The sequence below is a fragment of the Copadichromis virginalis genome, linkage group LG16, assembly GCF_057382275.1.
Source record: "Copadichromis virginalis isolate Kocher_CV1m ecotype Utaka linkage group LG16, C_Virginalis_male_GT1.1, whole genome shotgun sequence".
In the NCBI taxonomy this organism is placed as follows: domain Eukaryota; kingdom Metazoa; phylum Chordata; class Actinopteri; order Cichliformes; family Cichlidae; genus Copadichromis; species Copadichromis virginalis.
In genome coordinates this window covers 17,986,139-18,000,556 of record NC_140633.1, presented here as the reverse complement: position 1 = coordinate 18,000,556, position 14,418 = coordinate 17,986,139, and the positions used below count along the sequence as shown (strand labels likewise).

Sequence of the window (14,418 nt, the reverse complement as noted above, 5' to 3'; positions counted from 1 at the left end):
AATAACTGTCCACCATATCCAGTGATAAACTATACTGCACTTGCATCACTCATCTCCCCTGTATTGATTCAGTAAGTGGCGTTGTTTTCACTTGATTAGCTATCATTCTCATTCATTTCCTCTCGTGCTTATTTGTAGCTTAATTATTTAGACCGGAATCTTTATTTATTTATTTTAATTTTTTTATAGTGCTCTTGTTGCGAAACATTGTGACTTCATTATCTAATTACAGGAGTGTGTTTCCAAGTTACAACAGACAATGGAGATGTAATGATGTATAACAGGCATCATCCTACGAATCAATCAGCGCTCCAAGTCTCCAAAGCGGGGCCACAATCACGACTTCTATCGCTCACTCTCCTCTCTTTTCACACGCATATTCTCACATATACAAGCACTTCTCTGCAATAGCTGGAGTGTGTCAAGCTTTTCTCACCACCTCCACCACCACCGCTGCCTGGCTGCCTTCAGTCATCCCACCTGGTAAACCGAGAGCGGAGCATCCGCACGCTAAAAATACGCCTGACGCTAATGTCACACCCTCTTGCCACTTCCAGCACCCAGTTCCCAAAGCCCACACTGGTGTGAGGGGAGGGAGCCGAGCAGACGTCTTTGTAATTCTTTTAATAACATGTGTAAATGGGAAAGGGGGCCTATCGGTCTCTATCAGGCCCGGTGAGTGGAGCAGAGCAGCTGATACCTCCTAGGGGCTGGGAAATGCCTGATTCATCTAACGGTTGGCGAAGCTGATTAATTTCACTCTTCCTTAAGAATGCATCTCGTCTGGACTCGACACGGCAGAATCTCGCGGTCATATTTTTGATTCTTCTCCAACCCTTTCTCCCCCCCCACCCCCCCACCGTCTATCCCTTTGCTCTCCTCTCTTCAGCCTCTTTCCTGGGCAGCGTTAGCAGCCGCGGCCACCCTCCTCCTCCTCTCTTAGCGCCCTTGGCAAATGAAAGGTCAAAGACGCTGCAGTGATTAATGAGCAGTAGACTCTGGGATCTCTCTGTCAACCCCCCGCCAGTCCCCCCCCCCCCCCCCACTCCCGCCCTGCCCTCCCCGTTCCTTGCATTATTTCATCTGCTAATCTCACACAACACTACTTAGTACATTGCAGAGAAAACAACATTGTGTGTCTCTGCTGAGCCGCGTAGACACCGGCCGATGAACAGAGAACGAGGAAAGGGGGAGGCAAGGGCAGCGCTCCCAGGATGATTTTTCGGGCCGAAGAAAAGGTGCTGTAGTGTAAATGCTGGGGCTCTCCACTCAGCTTTTCATCTCAAGATGTTGCCACCGAGTCTTAATGATTTTGGTAGTGTGCTCTCAGCACAAAAAGTCTACTTCAGAAGCTTTGGCAGCTTTTTATGGTGTAATTGAATGTGAACGTCACAGCTCCTTTCACAGAATAGATGACACTCCATGAGCTCAGACCAACTGTTTATTTGAAAAAGTAATGAAATATTTACTCTCCATTGCAGTACAGATTAGCAGCAGTAATTGACTGTGACAGAGGTCTATGCACAAGTATGTGCACATTTTATAGCGACAGGGAGAGGGAGCGGGAGAAAGAGAGGGAGAAAGAGTTGGAGGGCCCCTCGTGTTTGAATGCAGATCTTGAGGGCACAATAGGCCTGTTAGTGAGGCTGAATTTCTGCCTGTCACTTTCTCTCCACATGTTGCTTTTTCTTTCAGAGATAAGTGGGCCTAATGCTGAACAAATAGTGGAAATCAGAAGCCACTGAGAATCATTTGCCTCTCCTTTTCCCATGGCTCCCAAACAGACACCCAGACGCACAGACGGAGGGAGTGACGATGGGAGAAGGGAGAGAAAGATGGAAAGGCGGGGGTGGGACAGAAAAAGAAAAGAAGAAGAAGAGGAGAAAAAAACCTCAATGAGCAAAAACAATTTTGTCACCGCGAGCAGATCCAATTGAAAAGTCTCCTGGATGGGGAAGAGCTGGAGTTGTCAGATCAGGCCACGGCATTGAATAGATCCGAGCAGGCTAAATTGGCATCAGGTGTGGGCTTCCCCTGGCCGGTGATAGGCTCCCACATTGTGTTGGCTAGACATTTAGCCATTTTCAAATATAATGGGAGAAATGAATGCAAATGAGTGAGTGGACTGAAATGTATTTAAATGCAGATTGAATGGGGGGCTCTGTGTAGCGCCTGATAACAAGTTGCTTTAGGAGAAGGGCCACATTGTGTTGGATGATCCCTCCAACCCCCACCGCTCAGATCCCCCACACCAGCAGTCCTGTTCTCTCTCCCTCTGTCGCACTTGTGTCTCATAAGGGGCCATTGTTCACTGGGTAAACTCTCTCAAAACTATTTACATTACTCATTTATTTGCATTTCAAATATTTTGGGTTCTTTCTCTTTCTCATATATAGCCGACGCACATGCCGCCCGCCGCCTTGGGCTGCCCAGTGAAACAGTAATAAAAGGACAGGGGGGCTGTGGCAAGAAAAGAAGCAAAAGAAGAAGAAAAAAACACACATGAAGAAAAAGCCGGAAAAAGGAGGGGTTCATTCATTAATGATAATGTTCCTTATGTCCATAGCCTCATTAGAAGAAGCAGAGCAGCTAGTAGTATGCGTTTCACAAACAAGTTCCCCCTGCCCACTGCCGGCCGACCACTAGCCCACGGCGATCCATCTTCTCAAACGTCTCCTTCCCATATTTAAGGAGCTCTCGTTACAGCCTTTCCCAGACCTGTAAATTTATGGTGCACTCCGAGCGGTTAGCATAATTGCCGGGAATGCAGTCATTTCAGCGGGAATGTGGGAATTAGGGCAGGAGAGAAAAGGAAAGCTGTTGGTGTGTTAATTGAATTTCATAAGAATCCTTTCACAGCAGCAGCTTTGCCTTGTTCGTGGGGCAGCGTGGACACACAGGACTCAAATTGAATTTTCACGCTAAACATTTTTACCCCCAATACAAAAAAACCCCCAAAACAAAACAAAAAAATCAAGTGTTTGTCTAAATAAACCTTAACACTAGGAATTAGAGACGTAGCTTTGCTTTAGCAAACAGTTCATTTTTCATCTCTCTGATCTCACAAATAGAATAAGTGAAGAATAACAGGGGGGGGGGGGGTGTTCTCTGACGGAAAAAATAAAAACAGCTTTTCTTCCTCATCTGCATTTAAAGTACAATTTACATGCAATTAAATTTGATTAATTAGACACACTAACCTCTGCCTGTCCTGTGTGCTCATAATGTATCATGCATTTCAATGTCAACCACCTCATGTTTGCTTCAAAACTTCTTCTTTTTTTTTTTTTTTAATCGAGAGCCGTAGTTATGTTTCCTTTTACACAAGGGCATTAAAATATTATCCCGGTATTTAACATATTTAACTCTTTGAAGTAATGCAGTCTTGGCTTAAGGGTGCCTACTTGAAGAAACAAGTGCAAGCGTACGCTCTGCACTCTGTTTTTTATTTTGGTTTTTTTATATCCAGAATGGCATTTATGTAAAGTTTGCCCTGTTAGCGTAGAGGGGCAGCTGGGGCAGCGACTGCAGAGATGCTTCAGTGTCCAGAAGTTTCCATGCAGTGATTAATAGGAGAGGTAATGTAGTGGGGAAATGAGTAAACACTCCCTTGCTCCTGGCTTTGTGCTTCAACGGCTTGATGACAAGGGCAGAGCAAGGTGAGAATTAAACAGACCTGCAGAAGAAGAGAAAAAGAAGAAAAAAAAATGGGAAAGAGCAACGGGCTGGAGGGGAGGAGTGAAGCATGACAGACCTGGGCAGTGAGTAGGAGTGTGGAAAAAAAAAAAGGGGGGGGGGGAGAAGAAGGCCGCCTTGACAAAAAGTAGAAGTGGAAGTTTCTCCTGAAGAAGAATAATTAAAAGCGCTCAAGGGAGGGCAGTTTTAATTTCACATGTAAGGGGCTAAAGATTTCATTTAAAGGCGCGGCGAGCGGAGAGGAGGTTAATAAGATGAACAAAGCAGGGAATGTGAGAACATACAGTGTGAGGAAGCGCGTTGGACTTTCACCTGACACGTTTTTAATTATTGAACCTCTGATATTTCTCTGTTGAAGAGAGAGGGTGTAAAAAAAAAAAAAGAAAAGGAGAAGATTAACTGATTAATAGTCATAGTGACCAATTACTCACTCGCGAGGAAATAGATTTAACTTCACCGGAGCAACACTTGTCTTCGGTGGCAAACGTCAGAGTGAAGCGCTGCTTCCAACACCAAAGCTAAAAGCGTACTCTGGGTTGCTCTGGAAGTTTCAGTGGCTGCCCACTGGGAACACAACCGGAGCGTTGCATAATGCCTCCTTCTAAAAAAGTGAACTTGCTTCTACAGTCGAATACGCACTCTTGATCACTGAAATCTCACTCCATTAGTGCTATCTGAAGTTGATGTATCCCAATTATCATAATAAGATCGGCTTGGTCCCGTACTCCACGGGACTCCAAACTCTCTTACTGCCACAAAATGATCAAAAGGACTTTGTGAACTAGACCCAGAGTCCCAGCTGTGGGCTGCTTTGTTTCAGTAGTGGTGAAAAAAAGAACTTTAATTGAATACGATGTATTTCTTTTGCTTGTACTTTTGGGCCTAAGCAGTAAGAAGAGATGTGCCAGCTCATCTTCACCAGTTACGCACGTGCAAAAAGGCGCTCCTCTTTTCTCAGATAACCATTGAAGAATATAATACAGTTCGGTGTTTGCCGAAGCGGCACCGCCGGCTGTGGACTTCCTCTCCGTAAAGCCAAACAGTTTGCTCAACAGGTCCCGGGGTGTGTCCACTGCGCTCCTCCCTCTTTATGAAATCCCAAATATTGTCAGTGCAGAGCATGGGAATGACTGTAACACTCCAATCCCAAAATCCCTTTCGCCTCCCGCCACCACGTCACACTGCGCGCACACTGTGTTTGACACTTATGTATTATATGTTTATCAGTCTCTAATGAAACACTGACAAGTTCCCTACACAAGGGATACTGTGTTCCATTAATAGCCCTTAACGAACCTTGGGCACTCACGAAAAGACTGGTCCTATTGCAGCTGACAGCAGTGGGGCCCTCAGCCCCGGCCCCCTGGAGAGAGAAGATATTAAGCGTTAGCAGCGTCTGCGCTCCCTCCTTCAGTCTCCTTCTCATTTCTCTCCCTCTCTCTCCCTCTCTCCTATATGCATCTGTCTCCCTTGGAAGTAAAAGGTGTCTCATTCCATTTCTTCAGGCACACGTTACTTGACCACGGTGTTTAGCGGCGAGCTTGACAAAGAGAACAGTGTCAGTTAATTTGTCAGAGAGCATTTGTGATTGATTTATTCATCTAGGGCTCAACAAATGTTTGTACTGTGATGAATTCCCCGAACCATAATTTACTCTTAGCGCAAATTAAAGTCAGACCTGTGATCGCACACATGCCTACAAACACGTATGCGCCATTTAATTAGAAAGGAATAGTTTATTCGGACTTATTGATTTCAGTTGAAAAAAACAAAACAAAAAAAAAACGTGTTGAAGAGATTTTTTTTTTAATAATTTCAGCTTATTGGCAAACAAACTTTAGAGTTTTGTCGCCTAATTGCGAGGTTCTCGTGCTTCTTTTCAAACGTGACAAAGCCTCTTTCTTTTGCCTCGGCTTTGCTCTAAAAAGCTGCGCACATGATGCCTGTGATCTCTCTATTAGAATGTGACAAAACATTTGTTCTCGCTAGAAATAATGGCCTGTAACATCCTCTAATGTGATTCACAGTTTATTTGCAAGTCCATCGCCGTGTTGAACAAGGGGGTTAGAGGCGCGTCACACATATGGATAATTTTAAGCAGATGCATCTGGTGTGGCTACCACGCTATGATTAGTTTCCAGAGCGTCTGTGAGTGTGTAAACCATTGCCGACGTGGATGAAATATAGCCCAGGTTCACTGGGAGTGCAGAGAGAAGAAATGTACCCCATCTGTAATACACTGTGTAGACTAATATCAGCTCCTTTTCTGTGATATTGCAGTGAGATATCGATCTGGTAAAATTGTCCCATATTGGAGCTGTCTGTTGTGATATTCATCATGCTGTCACCTCTCCCCAGCACCTACGCGTTATTAGAAACCCGGGTTTGAAGAGGTTGAAGGGTTTTAGTCTCCGAGATGTAGCAAACAATTCATCATGAGAGAGGGAGAGAAGGAGAGCGGGAAAAGAATTCAGGTGAGGTGGTTCTCGGGTAAGATTTATGTCTCGTCAAGCTGTACATTAAGAATTATATTATCAAGCGAGAGCACACCGGCAGCAGCAGCAGCAGCAGCAGCAGCTTCACTGCTATTTGCTGAGTAGGCCTATTTGCTGTCCTGCCAGGCTTAAATGGAGTTTTAGCTTTCAAGAGAAACCCCCAAAGTCTCGAGGAATGTAGCGTCTCGCCCAAACAGAGTTATTTGTGAGGTGCGCGGCACCTTGTCGAAAGCAGTTGTCATGTGTGTGTGGGAATTTCAGCGAGCCTGACGTTTTATTTTGTGCTCCGTGCCAATCACTCGTCAGAAACGACGCCTGTAACTTGGAACGTGCCACCTTCAGCTTGGCCCACACGTCAGGTTGGGACTCCGGGTTTGAGTTCTTGTTATTTCCTCTCTCTTCGCTCGCAGTCAGTGATTCTTCCGGAAGGATCACAGAGATGTATACAGACGGAATCCAATTCTTCCGTGTCTTGCAGAGGAGTCAGGCTTTGATTCGTCTTTAACTCAGTACAAATGCTCGTCTGGGGATGTGCAGGCTGGGGGTTCGCTCTGAAGTTGCTTCTCTCTCTCTCTCTCCCTCTGTCTGTCTGTCTCTCACTGGTAAGAATGTGTGTGCGTGTGTGTGTGCGTGCAGGCTAGGCTGTGCTCTGTTAGCCACAATGTTATTGCTGTAAACAGCATTTAAAGCACAGCTGGCCAAATTGATCAGGACCTGCGTTGGAGTGAACTTGAGCAGCCAAGAGTGGGGCTGCATAAACAGGGCTGCTTGTATCTAAATATGCAAACACTCTCCCAGCAGTCGGCACTCAGGGGAACAGACACTGTTACTTCTAATGGAGAAACACTGAGGAACAGTGAGAACCAGGCCTGAGCCCTAACCTTTCCATGTGTGCACACACACACACGCACACAGAGGAAAAAGAGTACAGGAACATTTTTCCTGATTATGTAAACATTTCTTTTCCTCGCCAGATCATTTTTGGACTCCTCCAAAGTATTTACTTTTCATTAATTATTGAAAAAAAGAATGAGGGGAAAAAAACAGAATAAACAGTAGATAATTTTTGTTTAATGTTTCACACAGGATTCCAATCCTCAGTGCAATTAATGCTAATCACCACGGTCTTCCTGTTTAGCTTGAACGTGGAATGTGTTTGTGAGCCGCCGCTGTCTCTTGTGCTCCGTCTCTCGTTTTCTCTGCGCCTTTTTTCCTCCTCCATCTCTGCCGTTAGCCACCGTGTCTCCTCGTGTTATGATTACATCACCCTTTCTGTCTATTGTGTCCATTTGGACCCGTAATTAATCACATCCGACAATCCGACGGTCCTATTCCCAAAGCTTAAAAGCCCTATATATATATATGTATGTATATGTAGAGATAGAGTGAGAGAGTTAGATGGAGTGCATCAAGTATGTTGGAGGTGCTTACCATTTGTAGAGTACAGTATATTAATTGCTTATCGGTTTTTGATTTCAGAGTCATTTAGAGTCAATCGAACGTATAATTTTCACAGCTATTGTTCTTTGGGGTTTGTTAATTGTCACCCCACTGGCAGAATTAAAAGCAAATTAAAAGCCTTAACTATTGACTCTATCTGAAGTCACTCTCCACAACAATTTCACAAAACAATGGGGAGGATTAATGAAAATGCAGCTTGATTTCTGTTCTCCAAAGCTTTTGCTATGGGGAACCAATTAACTACCCTTCAGGATGACTTTCACTTCTAACTGCTGGTCTGTTCCACTGCCAGAAACTGGGATTAATTCTCAATTAATCCCTCCACCAGAACAACTCTGCCTTTGTCTGCTGGGGAGGACATGAGCATACAACAACGAGGTTACCCCAAGCCTGTTTGGTGGAGGAACTCCACCCCTCCTAAGATTGATACACCCTGTAGACTAGCTCTTCTCAAGCTGAAAATAAGAGCCATTAAAAGGGAATGGTTGACAATGATTTTTGTTTTAGGATTTTGAGCTTTATTAGCCATGCATATTAATGAGTCAATTAATTCCATTCGTCCTCGTGAGTGGCCTGTTTGTGTTTGCCTGACCTTTTATCTTAGATGCGTTCACGCTCCGCTTGGTTTAAGCACTTACTCCATACTGCGTTTCCCATAGCCTCATGTCCAAAAAGGGAGTTTTTATGTGTTTAGCACTAAGATCCCCCCCCCCCCCTTTTGTTTTCTCACTGCAACTCTCTTTCTCATTGGTCCACCCTCCCCCTCTATCTTTTTTTGTTTTTTCTTGAGCTTTCTCCCTCTGTCAGAATGCCTGCTGGATGTATTCTTCTCTAAATGTGACAGGAAATATGCTATTATAGCATGCAGAATATTTGCCTGATGGGATTTGCAATAAAATTACTACATTTCCTTTCCATTAGGATCTTTAAAACCCCTCTCTCTAATTTATGATTACCATGGCAAAAAGACATGTTATATACATAAAGACCAAAGTAGCCTCCAGTCCACATTTAGCCCATCCTGCTTTCAAAGTTAGTTGAGAGGACAGGAGAAATAATTGAAAAGTGCAGCTGGACTGTGTACAATCTTGTAAGGGATGCCTAGAAAATGAGATTAATCAGTGCACAGACATTGTGGGGAAAAGTTTGCAGTGAATGCCTGACAGTCGTGCTCTTTCTCTCATTTCAAATGTTGGCAGGCTAGCAGGCAGCTCCAAGGGAAATGCGCTCCTTTCATACTTGAGTAATTGATGAATTGTATGCAATATGCAAATGAGAATCCATAAATCTTATGAATGACAGCTTAATTTATGTGAGCCTTAATGAATGCAGGATTAGATTTTAATTAAATATCCTCAAAGGCACCCTGACTGGGTAAGTTTTAAAAGCCTTGTTTTGAAGACTTGTTTCATATGCATCGCAGTTCATGAAAAAGAGAGATCAGTGAGAGTGGTTAGATGAAATTTCCTAGCAGTTTGAAGATAAGACCTGTTCTGTTTTGCTAACCAAAGGCACTTGCAATTAATAAATATTGGAGCCAAATCATATCTACCAATCTCATTTAGGCTTTCCTGGAACTGCTCATTCTCATACATTTGATTAACTGCATTTACTTTAAGCGCTATCTGATTTCTAACATTTGGTACAGTATCTTTTTAATTAAGAGAATCATCCATTAGGCATGGAAAAGTCAACCAATTAGGCTTTCCTCATCAGTTCCCGTGATGTAGGAAGTCTGCTTACTCATTATCAGAGTCTGTTCATGTGGTGCTAAGCAATCTTAGACTCTGTAGTTATGGGACGTACAATTATGAAATCAGCTTTTAACATTAATGATGCATGGGAATAATCAGCAGTTTATCGCATTTCAGATCTTTTTTTAGATTCGGTTTCACAACCGAAAGGCTTCAAACGGCTCTAATAGAGAGCGATTACAGGACTAAGCTCTTTATAGCTGCTGTAACATCGGTCTTCTCTCAAAGTCTGCTTGTTTCATTGCACGGGCTCGAGGACAGCGGAAGGAGCAAAACCGGCTCAGAGTTCCCCCGTACCGTCAGACTCTGCGATCGTCTCACCCAGCGTGGTCCTAATCAGGCCTGAGCCCAGACAAAGGCATCAGGAAGGCACCCACTCTCCCAACTACCACTGATCTCAACCCCGCACATTAGTCCACACAGGGATCAGAGCACAGACAGCACTTTAAAAGGGGTTTTAGTGGGATTGATGCTAACTCTCTCCCGCCTTTGATTTCACACCATTTGATCTGTGATATATTGTTCCGTAACAAAGGTTCACAGTTTGCAGGCGGATGCAGCTGTTCCTAACCCTAATAAATAAAAGTCTGTTTTTCTTTCCTTTTTTTTTCTCTTTCCTCTTCTCTCTGCTCGCACTCAAACTCGCTGTAATCCAGCTATCTAGATCAGATAAGTGCCGTGTGGCTACCTGTGCGAGGCGTTGTTTGACAGGTGCAAGGGGGAAGCTGATTGAGATAATCCAAGAATAGGTTCAATGCAAATACAGATACAAGATGAGGGTAAGGATAGATGGATGCATGAAAAAGATGGATGAGCGAATGCATTCCCATGTATCACACGGTGACTCTGAGATTATGATCATCACAACGAATAGACTGCCAAGGTCAGCAAGAAATATAAATCATCTTTTTTTTTTTCCTTCTTTTTCCCCGTTTTGTTGAAAGCAACATATAGCCCTGTCATTCTCGCTGGTTTTCATTTTGTCAAGTTGCTACGCTTTCTTTGATACACGCACGCTCGATTCTCAGCTAATTTGATTGTAGATTTTGAGAAAATCTCGAGAAATGCTACGCTGCTTATTCACCCAGAGATACTCGGTTTGAGAGAACGGTCGACACTTTTGCTCAAACAGTGATTTCGATGAGCAAATGTAAAATTCTTTATTACTCTTAAAGTTTAATCAACAAACAAATGTAAAATTAAAGAGCACAACTTCCTGTTCCTTCTGCGTTTGCTAGCATTACACTTCTCTTGTCCAGCAGACCAAGTTTTTTTTAACACAACTCATTTCTCAAATTAAAGTTAAGCATCGCACTATTTTTTTCCCAGACAACAATGTTATCTGACCTGTGGGGATTTTAAATTGGCAGTAAGACAGCACAGACATGTTATTCCTATCTTTTTTTAAAAACATAGTTAACCTCTCAGGGGAGTTGTGCGCATATTTTTAAACCATTTGATGAACTGAATTAAAACAAAACAAAACAAACCTCCAAAAAAACCAATGCACTCAGCATATTCAGGCCCCTGATGGGTTCAGGGCGTCTGAATTTCTGCCTGACCTGGCACTTAAAAGGTAAGAAACTGCTTTGTTTTATCAATAAGACCTTGTTTTCATGGCTGGTCACCACCCCAGCAAACCAATCAATGGGGCATGCTCTGCTATCGCTGTGAGAGAAATGAAAAATAAACCCCAGATAATCCTTCAGTTAAAAGGTTACTCAGGGCGATAAAAGCTATTTTGTTAATTTATTTACTCTCTGCACTGGAGAGATAAAGAAAAGGAACAATTAGGGAATTCTAGGTGAGAGATTTTAAAAGGGCAATGACATTGGGTTAATATTTTATAAGACCTGATTGGCAGAGACCTGGAGAGGCCTTTTGTTTACACAAGCCCCAGACGAATGATTCACTCGCTTGTTTTGGCCAACCGGGCGGAAATGGAATAAATATCTTCATCCTTAGCTTTTAGAAACGTCAAACAAAAGACTGCGATAAAAGGTTAATGGCTCAATCATAACCACCAGGAAATAATATTATGCTCTTTCTCTGCAAACTCGAGCCACTATTGACATAATCAGGTTGAATTCCTAAAGATATCCGAAGATGGGAGGAGCGGATGACTTCTGTGTGTAACTGAATCCACTAAGGGAGTGTGCTCACTTGGGCTAAACATTACATTTGTGGTTTCAATTGATTTATAACAGATCGTAATCACTGCATTAACAGCGTTCTGGGTAATAAGATCTCAGTCACTGCTTCCGTTATCAGAAACGAGACTGATGGCGAGATGTCAGAATTTTGCCGTGAGATCAAAAAGCATCCTGATATCTCATTCGATATTATGCCTCTTATTATACCTATCACCCCGTGTTGGCTTCCTGTAAACGGGGTGAGAACGTGAATTTAATTATTGTGCTTTTATTGCATTGTAGTGCTGAAATTGGACTCGTGTGGAGTGTATTGTTGGGCCCCGTGTAATCTGATTGCCTGCGCAGCGTAGTGTGTTGGATAGTATCAGGTTCCAGCCGACTCTGCTGGGTCAACACACGGCCGGGCCATTAAAGGAAGTCTGGTTCAGGGAAAGTTCACCAGTATTTTCTTTTCACCATAGCAGCAAAACAAGAAAAAGGGAGAGAATAGATGTGTAACATATTTGTGGCCCCAGCCCAAAGCTGGTGGGGCCTATTTTGCTTCCTTAATTGAAGCCAGAGAGATATAAGGGGGTCTGAATATCTTAACCATAAATATAAATAAAGCATGAAATAAAATTCTTTCATGATTGACCTCTAGAACAGAAATAAAGTTGTCCAAACAAGCCCCAATTTGGAACTCAGAGGCTCTTATTTCCTGAAACGTTTCGATTTTTTTAAGCAGAGAGAGAGAGAGAAAATTTAAAAATAAAAGATTAGAAAAGACAACAGCGGATAAGAAATGTAGCAAAGGTACACAAATTCCAATCATAAATCCAGTTGTGCTATCTTTTTTTCTGCAATAATGGCCTAGTTTGGAGCTGTTTCTGTGCCAGGCTATTTAGGGAATCAGCATCTGCTGCTTGATAAATAGCCTGGCTCTTTTGTTTGAGGCCAGGTTGAGTTCCTCCCTGGACCCGGCTTATTAGCCTGGATGGTTCTGACCATCACAGATCCGTATGCCTGGGAAAATGTGGCGCAAATCGTTCGGGAACATTATACACGTGCAGTCTTTGGAAACGTTGAGCAGAGGAGCCACTTCACCCCCTCTTTAATAAAGTGTTTGCCATTTCTGCAAATGTAGACGTCTACTAAGCCATAAGGAAAGGAGACAGTAGCATTAATTTTCTGAGAGGCTTTCCTGTTGCTCGGAGGTTCCTCAGTTCAAAGCTCCATTTTCAGCTGGTGTATTGCTTTCATGGCTCGCTGGTGTTATTTGTGTGCAGGCTGTAGATGAAATGCTATCCCTTTAAACACACGGGACAGAATCTCTCGCAGCCTATCCAAACATTACCTTTACTTAACTGGGCCTTTGTACCCGAGTTCACATCCTTTGACATGATCTAAGGTTGATGTGACATTTTTTTTGTCCATTTGAGGGTCCTTTTGCTTTTAGTATTGTTAGTAAAAAGCCTTTTACCCATCACATACCCTCTATTGAGGTCTTTCATAAATAATTCAGCCAGAGTACAAGTGAAAGTGATGACAGCAAAACTGTCTGCGATCTCTCCCTCTCATAAGATCAAAGAGGTTCTTCTATAGAAATAGGAATTACGTTTCCAGACGTTCCTAGGTTGAGCGGGCACTCGTTTCTCTTTCCACCTCCCTCTTTTCTCCCGTTCCCTCCTCTCGCTTTCTGCCGCTCGCTCTCCCTCTTGTTACTTCTTTCTATCACTCTCGTACTTCCCCTCCAAAGGGACACAGTTGGGTGAAGGTCTGCTTTTAGTCCTAAAACCTCCAGCGCCACTATATGAGAGAGTCAGCACATTCAGACAGATAGAGTGAGTGCACTCTATTAGCAGGAGTGAGGTAAATAAACCTCGCAAGATATGGCTGAATAAATTTCGACTGGCGTCTGAACTAAAACACACTGCGTCATTCTACAGATACCGCCTTTGGGAAATACAGTGAAATGTACTGTAACACAAACAGCCTAGTGCTTGATAAAGTCTAGAGAAAGACATTATTGTTACATTGATTGAATCTAGATTGTTCTTGCAAACACCTTTTTTTTTCTTTTTAAAAAAAATGGTGTAATTCAGTCTTCATATTAATTATGACTGTTTAAGTGTGAACTAACTTTACCTGCAGGAGATGAATGAACAAAGAAATGTCTCGTACCTCAAAAGAAAAAAAAAAATGTATATAAAACTGATATATACATATCACTATCCATCCAGCTTTTCTCCTGTAGTTTCAGAACACTCTGGAAACCTTTTGGTGTTTTAAAAACGAGTCAAACTCACTTCTTGATAGAGAGCGCTCGGTATCCCGGTAAAGCTTGAAATGGACTATTGTATGTGAAATAATGTATGAGGCCAATATGTCACCTGTGTCACGTCACCATAATTCATCTTCAGCTGAGACATCCAGCCCCTTGTTCATAAAGAATATACCTCTATAGAATCTCGGCCCATTACATGCTCATTGTGTTGTTGTTTTTTTCAGCCTGTAGGCTTTTCTTTGTAACTATAAGCCAGCAAAGTAGGTATTGATTGAAACTCGAAGCTGTATTAATAAGTGAATGAGTAAGATGTGTGGAAAGTCAGGGGTGTATCTGCTTTGAAGGCCTTTTCTCCTCCACAGTAAGGTGGCACAGTCATTTATCACGGCTGGATCTGTGCCCCTCGTTTGGTGTAATAAAACTCCCCCATCAGAACCGTCCAACAGGTCTGAATCACTCTGTCACACCACCTTCCAGCTAAGGCACGCATTAAATCAAGCAAGCAGAACATTTCCTAAGGCAGCCATTGCCTTTTAATTTCCTGAAGAACCTTAAAATATCATTCATTACCAGAACTACACATATTTGGTTTTTAA

The 14,418-nt window shown here is 42.9% G+C and overlaps 1 protein-coding gene across 1 annotated transcript in view; it reads left to right on the top strand.

The window, feature by feature from the left end:
- Positions 1 to 14,418, top strand: part of dachd (dachshund d) — a 93,138-nt gene that overhangs the window by 31,683 nt on the left and 47,037 nt on the right. The window lies entirely within an intron of this gene.